The sequence below is a fragment of the Lagopus leucura genome, unplaced genomic scaffold (assembly GCF_019238085.1).
Source record: "Lagopus leucura isolate 7727_CA_CO unplaced genomic scaffold, USGS_WTPT01 Super-Scaffold_100009, whole genome shotgun sequence".
Lineage (NCBI taxonomy): Eukaryota > Metazoa > Chordata > Aves > Galliformes > Phasianidae > Lagopus > Lagopus leucura.
In genome coordinates this window covers 9,272,849-9,285,815 of record NW_024962266.1, presented here as the reverse complement: position 1 = coordinate 9,285,815, position 12,967 = coordinate 9,272,849, and the positions used below count along the sequence as shown (strand labels likewise).

At 44.2% G+C, this 12,967-nt stretch overlaps 1 protein-coding gene across 1 annotated transcript in view; it reads right to left on the bottom strand.

Moving 5' to 3' along the window:
• Positions 1 to 309, bottom strand: part of VAV3 (vav guanine nucleotide exchange factor 3) — a 180,967-nt gene extending 180,658 nt beyond the window's left edge. Inside the window, exon 1 of the mRNA XM_042874005.1 lies at positions 234 to 309. The gene's annotated coding sequence lies outside the window, so the exon portion shown is untranslated. The remainder of the gene's footprint in view (positions 1 to 233) is intronic.
• Positions 310 to 12,967: the final 12,658 nt, after the last annotated feature.

Below are 12,967 nucleotides of genomic sequence, written 5' to 3'. Positions count from 1 at the left end.
CCCCCCCCCCCCCCCCTTTCTTTTGAGTGATTCATAAAGAACTTAGGCCCAAGGCTGGGAACGTCTGTCAGGAAACAGAAATGAGAGGCAAAAACAACCCAAAATGCCCCAAGCTCACACAGTCCAAAGCAGCAGCCACTGAGGCAGAAGGATGCAGAGGAAGGAGAGCCCCATCTCTGGTTTACTCGTGTGACCCAGCTGTGGGGAAAGAAGCAATTCCTCTCTACTCTCACCTCCAGATTACAGAGCTTGCAGGCACAACGTGATTCTCAGAGGTATGGGTTTATTCCTAGCAAAAGAGGTCTCACTTGTCACACTGCAACGTGCCTGTCTTGGGCTCCCAGGTATTCTCCTGTGTAGGGGGGAGGAGAAACTACTTCATGAATCTGCCCCCTGACAGCAGTGCTGTCAGCACAGAGGCAGCTGCTGTGATTAAAATAGCATAGGAGAGGAACCCACTGAGCTCCTTACAAGCTTCTTAAGTCTGATTGCCAGTTACAAACCTTGTACACTGTTGCAGCAGGGTGACGACATGTAATTAACAATTAGGGACGTTAGCAGTGCTGCAAAATTTGCACACGTTCAACAGCTACATCTCACACAGGAAGTGAGAGTTCAATTTGACACTTCAGAGCAAGGCTTGAAGTTGTGGCTACTGTTAAGGGTGCTTGACCTTTGAAATCTTCTGATTATCAAGCTCTGTTTTCAGATACTTGTAACACAACCCAACATTAATTATCTAAACTTAATTTCTACATTATTGAACGCTGACTGCAGACCAGTCTGTTTATCTAGGCAAGATTGTTCCCTCCCCCTTTATAAAAATGGAATTAAGAAAACCTCATTTATCATGTTAAAATATATCTATAGTGATACATCTCCTCTTGAGTTGTACTTAATAGGCTCGAACATTAAAGATTTTTGCATGCCAGTACCAATGCAAATTATAAAGATATAGGCTACTCCCAAAATAATACATCCTACTCATTTCCATGTTGACTACAACAAATATAAAGAACACAATAACACTATCCAGTAGAGCAAATCCTCAACTACAAAACACTGTTTTTCAACACAGTCACCACCAGTAGCTACGAATTTCCACCAACAACAATAGCAAGGTTGTAAAGTCCTAAGCCACGACACGAGAGAAGAAGCCCAAATGCAACAGCTACAGAAATAAAGAAGGTACTTACATTAGGAAAGCCTCATATAGATAGGGATCTCCAGCAAGATACCCTCACCTCCACTGCCAATCCTTAAATGAGATCTGAGAAGGAATGAATCCTGGCTCCAGCCCTTCTGGTCACTCAAGGACATTGCATGCACCTGAGCTCCCCTGGGTTGGCCCTGCCTTCCCACCAGGTGCTCAATCACTGATTCAAGCCCCGACTTAGCATTTCCGCTGCAGACAAACAAGAGCCTGTGTGCCACACTCATAACAATCTGCACCAGTGGAGGTAAACTGCTGTTTTACAGCTGCAATGATGGCATAGTTGCTAGTATAATATTGCCCATGCAGTCCAATTTTGTCTGTGCTCACATCCACCATTTGGTCTCCATCGGTGTTCAGCAAGCATCAGTGAATGTCAATGAAGGAAATTATTTGTGCATGAAGGAATTCAGTGACACACCTTTGCTTCATACACATTTCCATTTAAGACACGATTTTGTCAGATTGCCCCTCTGCTTGTCTGTCACATGGCAACTAAACATAACTGAATATCGGTGGGAACGTTTAGCTTCTACTGCCATATCACCAACGTCTGCCTCTGATGTCATAGGCCAACATAATAAAATAGGAGGCTTTCCTTTTGGAGCAGCCCTCACATACTTATAATCTGCATGTAACACTGGAAAGGTTGGAAAAACAAGGATACAGACAAGTGCCAACTACTCACTTCCAAGGCTACAAAATTTCCCAGCCTCATAGACACATCATTGATTAATCACTTCATACAGGTTTTCTTGTTGCTGCTGAAACTACTGGCTTGTTTTAGACACATGGTGTCAGGCTAGAGATGTTAGAAATACTATAAATCTGAAATGCGAATGTACTTTCCACTATGTAGGATTCCTACAACCAAATACATCACCCATGTTACTTCTATCTCAAGCCAAGACTAGCAAGGGCAAACACAGTCTTTTATTGACTTTAGAGCTTAGTCCATTAAGTTTCCTGCTTTCTCTGTCTCCAAAGCCAAACATAGGCTGATGGCACCATCCTGGATTTTATTTTGCAATATTCTGAGCCCGCTCTCACACAGAAGAAGCACAGCATGGGCTCTGAGTCCTCTCCAAGGCAAGGATGCTCATTACTCACCAGCTGTCTGACAACGGGGGTAATTGCTTTTCATTTTTAAACATATGGTGATGGGCAAACCGAGCTCACACAAGCTTCTGCTCAGCCTCTGGGGAAGAAGAGGAAAAACACTCTGTGCTCTTTGCCAAAACGTTTTAGATGCAAAGCGGGGCATGAGCAGACCTGAGCAATGACTAAAGCCCTCACAGGCCAGCCGTGCAGACAAGAAAAACAACCCTTCAGTTACAGATTTTTCAACCACTGGTAGGAAAGCAAGCAAATACACTCTGCTACAAATAGAATCTATTCTTATTACATATGACCCAGAGATCACATTTTTTAAGGGATGAGTGGCTCTTGTCAGAACCATTTCTAGTGGTTCAAAACCCACAGAATTATCAAAGAATCCAGATTTTACTCAGTTTACTCTGTTGTTCCCACACAGCACAAGTGAGCAAAACCAGCACACTTTAAGTTGTTTTGATCAGATCTGGCACAACTTCTTGCAGCTCAAAGGCAGCTGCCGCAGCATCCCTAAAAAGCACGGAGCAGTTCCCCTCACATGTCCTGGGCACAGCACAAGGACAGTGCACCTATCTCATAATTCCTATTAACACTGTGACAGCACCCAAGGCCAGAAGACAAACAGCATAGTTCCTATTTGTGGTCTAAAGAAAGATGGTATCACTTAGGGAGCAAAGACATTCTTCAGTTTTCTTGTATAGTTGCTTTTAAATGTAAAAGCAAACATTAAGGACCCGACCAGAACGGATTCAAAAATACCACAAGGAAAAAAGAAAAGAAAAAAAAAAAAAAAAACTGGAGAAAAAGAGTTGCAGTATCTACCTTGGGTACAATCCAACTAACATGGAAGTGTTGTTGTATCTAGGGCAGTGGAAAAACATCCATTCAGGACTCAAGGCACCCAACCACGAATGAGCACTGCAGGCTGCCAGAAGCACACTGTTGGCAGAGCATCCCCTTACAGCACAGCACACCTTCACACCCAGCCTGCCCCGCAGCCACTGCTGGGCCTGGCACCGCTGATGGCTCATGGCCTTAAGGCTCAGCAAAACGTTTGCATGCTGTGGTTTTAATGCCAAATCACAAGTGAGACAAGGACAGATCCTGCCTGCCTGCCAGCTCACATAAGGAAACCGTGACAGGGTGCAGGAACACCACCCAAGTCCTAGTTTCCAAAACTCTGAAGAATGGAGAGGGCAGAGAAAGATGAGAATGCTGATACACTATCATGACTGAAAGACTAAGAAAGGTAGTGGCGCTGCTGCTGTCCCATAAAGCAGCCTACCTTGAATTTCATGACTGTGCTTCATGAAGGCTAAGTGATATTGGGAAGAATGCAGAATAAAAACTAAGATAGTACTGATAGCTTAGCCAGGAAGTCCTCATCAATTCTCTCTCTGCTGGCACAGGAAACATGGGTTCGTAAGGAAGCAGTTCAATTGGGTAGCTGCTAAGCATCTGAGAAACAGAGAGACACTTAGATCTGCAGTGCTACAGAGATAACTGTTTATAGCAGCACCACTAGATAAATATAAAATTTGTTATACCAGCTGGATTCTATTATGTAGGTACAGAGTTCATTAGTCAGTGAGATTGAATCATTTTAATAATCTTAGGAAACAAATTAAATGGTTGTTTTTCTGATTACTGAGTCCACATACTTCTCATTTGTTCTGGTTGGCAGCACTGCAACCTTCCAGTTAGGAGCCTGTTTGCACTATTAGATCTATTGAATAGATATCAAAAAATATATAGCCTTACATGTAAGTTTAAAACGCATGTGTTCCTTAATGGCACATTATAAGTTAATCTAAATAATGGGATTTATTTTTTCTCTTAAACCAGACTTCAAATACAATGTTCTGTAAATGAGAAAGTTACTCCTATGTAGAAAATCCACATCAATATGCTGAGTTTATTACAGAACAGCTCACTGGAAATTAACTGGGTACTAATCTTTTAATACTGCAGCTGATCCTTGGTCAACCCGTTACAGGAGCAAATTGCCATTCCCAGCTGTGCCACACCATAAGAGGATAAACATCAGAGTGGCTGGGCCTTAGGAACCTATTTCAAGTCTATCTGCTCAGTCTTTCACAGCTAACCAGAGCAATGCTAATGGAAGAAAAGCTGCCAGAGGGGAAGATACGTGAATATGAATGTGATTTAATGCTATAGCACAGTATAAAACAAATCATATATTAAGACATTGAAAACTCAACATTTAAACCCTGGAGAATTAAGAGAAATGAGAAACGAACAGTGCCCAAGCACTCATTTCAGCAAGACTCAGAGGCCCAGAACTCTGGCAATCCAGGCTTAAGTACATCCCAGGCTGTTCTCCCTCACTTGAATAAAGCCGTGGCAGAGCTCAGGCAGCCCTCAGTGCTCCACTTCTTTCTGAAAAGGCCTCTGGGGCTCCTGCAGCTGAGCTGGCAGCGCCAGCCAGAGTTGCTGATGCGTTCGGGAACCCAAATGCCTTTGGCTCTCACCAGCTGCTACATAAGCTACATTTCTACTGGAGCGAGTTGCACTCAGCACTTTCTTTATGCTCACCCACTCTCATTCCACAGATGCTTTTTCTCTTTCAGTCTCTTCAGCTTTCATTTTCACTTGCACTTACCTACCTTCTGCTTCCTTCCCAATTTCAAGATGACTACTCCAAGTCACCTGAATGAAAGCCCTCTGTGCCCACAGAGTCCTCTGTTAAGTGTGTGATCCTACTCCATGTTAGAGGACAGGATTTGTCCCATAACTCTGCCCCTTGCCTTGTCACTCCATGCCCCAAATTTTTCAGCTGCATCCACTAAGAATTACCTGGGCTTGCAGGGGGCTGACTGACACCTGAACAACATCTGTTAAGCGTTAAACATCATTTCCCATCTCGCTTACATGGTGTTACGACTTATGCTGTCGGTTGCTGCTAGAATTACTAATGGTGCAGACTGCAGGGAGAGCAGGGGAGAGGAGAAGCTTAACAGATGACTGATGAGAACTGGGAAGTGGTGTTAACCATAGAAAAAAATGAGTGTATTTGAAAACCACTAATAAATCAGGTAGTGATGCTTTTCAAGTCTTACCCCAGCAACAGATTTAAAGGTGGTACTGCAGAACCTTGTTCCTCATTAGCCCTATCAGCTCTTCCTTTGCCCAGAAGCTACTCCTCAGGATGGATGAGCATTACACGGGATGGTTGTGTTCTGTTTTTTTGTTTGTTTAACTCAGCAGCTCCACCAACATCTCTCCAAAGATGAGCCAAAGTGGATTCATCTTTAACCTTTCTTTCTACTAAGGAAAAATTTGACCCCATCTGAGAACAGTTTGAGAGCAGCCAAGTTAAAAGTACTTAAAGCAAGAGCCACTCTGCCGCTCCCTATGTAAATGGAGGGTGCTCCCATACTTCTGCTGATAACATTGGGATGACCAGAATACCCCTCTGAAACCACAGCAAGTCCTTCCTCTTCTTGCTGATTCCTCTGCAAGAGCAGGAGGAAGGATGGTCTTGTGGCTCGCAGAGAGCTGGCTGTCAGCATGCACAGCTGCTATTCCTGGTGGTCACTGACTTCTCTTGTGACTTCTGCAAAGTTACCTAACTTCTCCATCCACTAAACTGCCTGCCTGCTGTAAGCACAGTGCGTAGCTCAGTGTTGTGCTTTAGTTTAAATGCCACTGGAAAACTTCATGGCTTGGGGTACATGAGAAGTGTCATAGTTTAACTTTCGTCTTTTGTATAGAATTATTTAGTATAGTTTTACTTCTCTTCAAGCAAAATTTTCATCAGATGTGCAGTACCTTAATCTCCACATGTACCTCGTTAAGACACAGAGACAGCTTTTCAAATGTCATTATTCTGCATTGCCCAGGGGAGGAATGTGGCAAACATCCAAAGGAAGCAGATCCAGAACCACTTCTGCTTCATTTTCATAGTTAAGGTCACTTTCAAGAAGGGAGATAGCAGCATCATTAGTACATGTTTCTTACAAACCTACCTCCAGGCAGCTGCTGTCAGATAAATTGTCCACATAAAACAATTACTGCAAGTTTTCAATGTCTGTCATTTAATTCTGATAGATTATCCCAAGATACCACCGGCACTGCAATCTGTGCCTGGCTAAGGGAGGTGATTTACATGGCCCCAACGAAACAAAAGCTGTGCCAGTACACGTTCCTTTGATTACTTACCAGTGATAACACTGACTTTGACAGAAAGCCAACCTGGTGCAGGCCCTTTGTGACAGTGCTCACCTGGAAAGTTGCCTGCAAAGGCAACACAGAAAGAGGCAACACAATGCCATGTTTTTTTTAAATACTTACTACAGGTTACAAACGATTGTTCTTAATGATTTGAATTCCACAGAAACTGACAAAGGCATCAGGAAGGTTTCAACTCATAGTCCTCAAGCCCCACCTTATTCGGTATCAAGCTAAAAGCGGCAGCTCCCTAAACAAGGAGTAGGGAAATTTCTTCCATCTTGACATTAAAGTTAAAATATTACTCCAAACAAATACTCAGGCAACCTTGAATTATAAAACTGTAATCAAATTCAGACTTCCTGTACACATCCTAAATCAAAAAATAAAAAATTCAGCAGTTCACCTGAATCTGGAGTTGGAAATACGTTAAGTTCCAGAGAGAAAGATGCTTATAATTTCAAGAACACACATTAGAGATACAATTCCTATCATTATTTCTCCTTACATCATCGCTTTTTCTCCCTCCCTCTGGCACTGCACAGTTCACGGGCTGCTATAACAACACAACAGAAGATGTCTCTCCAGTCTATCGCAGAGATTTTTATCAGCAATATATCGATCACCATTATCTATGTTTTGCCATGCAGTTTCACCAGCAGTTTGTATTAAATAAAGCTATTGAGCATCAAATTACAGGTTTCTATTCACGTCCTGATTTCCTATGTATCAGCAAGGTGCCATTAAAATCCGTAACAGCCTGCTGCCTTTTGTTATTCAGCATCTTCAAGCAAAATGATCTCAGACCTGTTGCAGAGGTTGTAATCTGGCAATATTCATGGAGATACTATGCTACTATGCAAAGCTTTTTTCTTTTTTCCAACATAAAATCAGAGCCAGCAGCAGTTCACCTCTCTTTTCCCTGCTGCACTAAACTCCTTTTCACTCCATCTCATCAGCTCTTGTTTTTTTCACCTCTCCTTTCCAGAACATCACCCATTCTACAAAGAGCACACACACACAGTGCTGCTGTGAGCATCTTTATCACACCCAGCCTGCAGGCCCAGCAGCTCTGTCCTTAGGGAAGTACTTTTTTCCAACTCTTTATTCTTCATCTTCGTTCAGTTTTAGTCACTTTTTATGTGAGTCCCACATTAAACAGTTGCGTTGTAAATCCTGTGAATGTTTGTAATCCATGTGCTAATAGGATATAGTTGGAAGTAAAGGGAAAAGCATATAACTATAAGCTGCAAATAGTTCCTCTGAACTCCTGGGGATGAAGATGCCCCGTTGGCTCATTACCACACCGTTTGCATGGCAAGCTCCAGCCCAGGTACCTCTACACAGAGCAAACCATGTGGAAGTCAACTTCTGACCCCCGGGAACCCTCCAGAACATCTCACATTTGCATCTTAGATGCTGGGTTATGTCTTACAGCACAGTGGTAAACACAAACATCAGGAATTATTCAAAAGCAATGTACGTGTTTGGAACAGCAGTGCGTGCCAAGGCAGCACCCAGCCGTTCTCTGAAGGCCTTCTTTGGGCTGTGGAGGGGCCGCACGTTGCACGGGGCTGCGGAGAGCCAAAGCGTTGGGAGAGTTGTGCTGCTGAAGGACCACGACAGGGCTCGTACTCTGTCCTTGCTTATCTCATTGCTAAGCGACTCTCAGCAGCGATAGACGGTGTATGAAACACGTTGCCATAGATTGGATTTATTCGATTCTTACGGAGCGGCTCGAGCAATAGGAAGCCCTCGGGCTCTCGCTTCGATCCCACTGCCCCTTACAGAGCAACGGCCGCGGGTATCCGCGCCGCCTGCTGCGGTGCCGAGCTTTTTGCCGCAGCTCTCCCCGAGACCAGGAATGCTTTGAACCCTTCCTTTACTTTCCGCTGCCCGTGGGCGTCGGGCACGGCGCCCCTCCGCAGCGCGCGCGCCTGAGCTCCCACCGCCCCAACCTGACGGGGCGGCCTGGCGCCCTCTGGCGGACGGCGAGGGAACTGCCGGCACAGCGCCGAGCGACCCGCGGCCCCAGGGGCGTTCTCAGAGCGGTTCGAGGAGAAAAGGAAGAAGTCCCGGTGCAGAGACACTTCAGCAGTCCAGGCGCTGCAGCTTTCTGCTTCCCTTGAGATTCAGCAGCAAAAGGGCGGGTTCTGAACCTTCTTCTCCAGCTCTGTAAACAGCTTTCACTTGCACAGAGATTGCAACAGAAGAATGGAGACATCCCTGCCTACCCAACCGGAGGAATGACCAGAGCCCATAATCAGCCAAGAAGCCACACTCCTCTCCCGAGGTGGAAGCCTGTCCTTAAGATTCCTTTGGATGTATCCCAGCCTGCTCTGGAACACAATTGCTTTCCTGGTTAACATCAGAGTTTGTGCACTGCAGTATCATTCACCTCACACTGAAGGAGCAGACAGCTCCACAAACAAAGCCGTGTTACTTGAGCAAGTACTGCTGAGCCGTGATTTCCTTTTATCAGAACAGGAGGTGCACAGCAGCACAACACCAGGCTGCACACCACAGCAGCACAGCCCCACAGCCAAACCCAACCGCAGAGGAACAGAGCAGGAGCAGAGGGTGGGAGGAGACACACAGAGGAGCAGAAGCAGGGCTGATAGAAATCTGCCCGCAGGATCACATCTTCCTGCCATGGTGTCACATTATGGAGATGATGAGTGCCATCAGATTACTGTCCAAAGGCCTCACAGTGAAGCATGGATGTTAACCATGTAACTACCCTCCTATCTGCAGGAACAGATGAGAATTCCAAGCAAATCTTCCCCTTTATCCCTTTTCCCCAAGGCTAGAGAAACTACGGAAGTCCAGAGCAACTACAAACTAAAAGCAGATACTCCTTATGGGATTAGTGAGCAGTATTTGATGTCTAAGTCAAAGTAACTTCAAGGGGACAGTGGTGCCCAGGAATGGTGCAGAAGCGCTCCTGCTCTGGCTCCAATTCCCTGTAGAGAAATGCAACACTGCACTCACATCTCTTCCTGTGGCACACAGGAGACAATCTTCTGCCAAAGCCAGGCTGACTGGTAAAAGCAAATGAAATATTTATGAGTCAGATGTATCCGATATGCACACTGCCCCACATTCATTAGCGCAGATACTTCTGGGGCTGGGTTACAGTCAGGGGACACATTACTGCCACCCCCAGCAGCAGAAGGCTTTTGTGTGGGCAAACAGAAGTTTGGGGGGACCCCATTTTCTGACCACCGCAGCACAACCTGACTGATTTCTCTTAACTCTTTCCTAACATCTTGCTCGTAACATAAGTAGCTCACAGTGATGACAGACGAGTCACAACTTGGTAACTTTCTTCACCACATGGTCAGATGTTGCAATTTCTTCCCTAGTGAAGCCTTTGCAAGATCGGCCCTATTAGGGAAAAATAAGCTACACACTTGGGAAAGGAACACTAAAGCACAGCTCTTCCCTCTGTACTGCAAACAACCTTGGAGCTGACAGTAGAAACCTTATCAGCAATCGACCAAATGTGAACGACTCCCTCTAGTACTCATGGGACAAAGGTAACCCTTTTTATCTGTTTCTTTTCAAAAGGATGGCTTCAGATGTACAGACAGAATCAAGACAGCGATCTGAAGCACCACTGAAAAGGAGCTCATAAGCAGGAGGGAGACAGACTTTTACACAGTTTGGTAGTGACAGAATGAGGAATAGCTTCAAGTACGAGAGGGGAGATTTAGGTTAGATACGGTCAGCATGAGAGATGAGGAATGAAGGAAACCCTCTAAGCTGTAGAACTGCCTGGGTTTCCTTCTCAAGAGGCACAAAGGGATAAAATACAGCTGCTGAGAGTTACCCCAACAGCTGAGAGAGGAAGATGAACAGCAGCTGCTATAACCACTTGTTCTTCCAGGTGCAAAAGAGGAGAATCAAATGATTACAGATTTTTATCAGAGAAAAATCCCAATATATGGAATACAGCAAAATGATTTTTAGATGCCTTTAGGGCCTTCTCTCACGACCTGGTAGCCACCAAGCAGATCTCATTCTCTCCAACAGTAAATCAAGAAGAAAATGACACTGAATGGCAACCTTGCAACATAGTCACTGTTGCATTTTTTTTCCTTCAGTTGAAACCGCTGGCTTTCACTCAAGCATACGCTTGCCTTCACAAAAGGTGAAAGAGCAGAGAGGGTAGTCCAAGGCCTGAACTCAGAAGTCAAGGTGCTAAGCACCAATGAATACAAAACATAAGGCTCTGAGTGAAACGTGGTTTGTGCAAATCAGCCAGCTGCCACTGGTCGTACATGGAAGGCTTCCTTCAGAGCATCGCTAACATAACACGGGCTTCCAGCACTGCAGGGGATCTCACAGGGTTTATTTAAATACATTATTTGGCCTCCAGGATGCAGCCTGCTCAACAGGGAGAGAAAACATATTGTAATCAGACTTCCGTCATATGCTCCAATATGCTGATTGGCTCCACAGCAGGAAAGGCATACATTTAATTCCTACAATTAGATATAATCAGAGTATTAGACTAGGTTGGGAGTGGTAGACAGGAGGTAATGAGTTGTGTCAAACACACAGGTAGGCTGTAAAGAAAAGAGTATTTGCTAAAAAGTCCAAAGGTGGAGACAAGAGAGGGGGCTGGACTTTGTCCAGAGATGCTATACATTTTCAAGTGACGTGTCCATAAAACAAATCAGTGACGGCACCACGATGCTGTTACAAGTCTTACATGTGGCAAGAAGTCTTCTACTTGCCCTCAATTATAGTGTTTTGATGTTGTGAAGAGCTAACATAACCCTCAGTGCAGACCTTGATCCAGGTTGATCCCAGCATCGTTGAGGAATATTTAAATGTAGTATTCAGCAAATGTAATCAGGTGACGTTGTACCAACTGTTAGTCAGCTATACACTGGTAAAGAAGCTGTCTACACACCAGCAGAGCTCACTGGACTTTTACATTTAAAAAGCATTTTGAGAGAAGGGTTGAAAAAAGGGACTATTTTCTATTTCAAATTATTTTCATTAAAACATGGACACAGGAGTTGATATGAGCATGGATTTTATCCCTACCTTAAAGCAGAGATGATGACTCTTGCTTTCTGTAATTCACACTGAAGTGCACTGCGCCTACACACTGTGTTAATTCACAATGCCACAATCACAACTAGAAGTATGGCTCAAATGGGTTTGTGCTTCATCATCACCAACTTTTTCCCTTGCTGCAAAGGTAACTCCAAGGAATTAACTCAGATGTTTCATCTACACAACTTTTCCTCCTCTCAAAGCAGTATTAGAATACAACAGTAGATGGCGCTGCTCGAATTCAATGTGAAGCCATGCATTTCCTCCACACACATCAGAGGGGACTGCTGAGGCTCACCAAGGAGACCAGTTCATACATGAACCAATTATTAATGATTGAAAACATCCTGTGTTTGCTTTATGAGTGCTTCCTTGCAAGTGCTCAAGCAAGTGCTCAACCATGGGTCAAATGTTAGCAAAATGCTGAGTGTAAGATGACAAATCTGTCCATTCAAAAGGTCATCTACTGCACCTTTCACCATTGTTTTTGCCCCACCCTATTTCCAAGGAATACTAGACATTCTTTTTTTACGTGAGCTTTACATGAGTCTACAGGGCACAAAACAGTCTGGATTTTAGTTTGTGTACTACCAACATTGTTTAAGAGAACCTAATGGCTACTTCAACCTCATAGTGTCAGCGAGCAGAGGAAATGTCTGCAGGGACAGCTTTGCTGCTTTAAAAGCATTCAATTAAATGGCTGCTCTGGGAGCTACACCAGCTACTGCACAACAGAGAGGCACCAACTTTGTGCAGACAAGGAAAAGCTTCATACATGTAAGAAAACATCCTTCAATGTGTGTATATGGATACTATGTCAATTTAAATACACACATTATACATGCTAGATTCCTCTGCTGACTATTTCACAAAACAGCTAAGAGCTTAGAGATACAAAACTCACACAATTATTTAGCTTATGGAACACAAATAACGCATACCCTGAATTTCACAAATATTGCCAAAATAGAAAGCAGTCTTTCAGTTTTCAGACCTCAGACTTGCTTTAAATAAAGAAACAATTCATAAAGCAGGGCTGCTAATACACTAAGGCCAATGTGTTGAATATCTACAGCCCTCACCAATTAACACCACTTAGGTAACAGAGGTAAGCATTCAAAAACACACTTTCTCACACAAATAGCCTGCAGCCTAAGGCATCCTTTTGTATTTCAGTAATTAATACATAGAAACATCACATATTGTGGTACACTCCTTGCCATTCCTCTCTACCTTCAGATATAAAAGACTGAACACATACCAATACACGCTGCTGCAGGCAAACACAGCCAGCTCTGATATTTGAAACAACAGAGCACACAGCAGCAGTTTTCTCCAGCTGGGCCTCAGAAGGCAGATTTGGCAGTGAAGCAGCTGCAC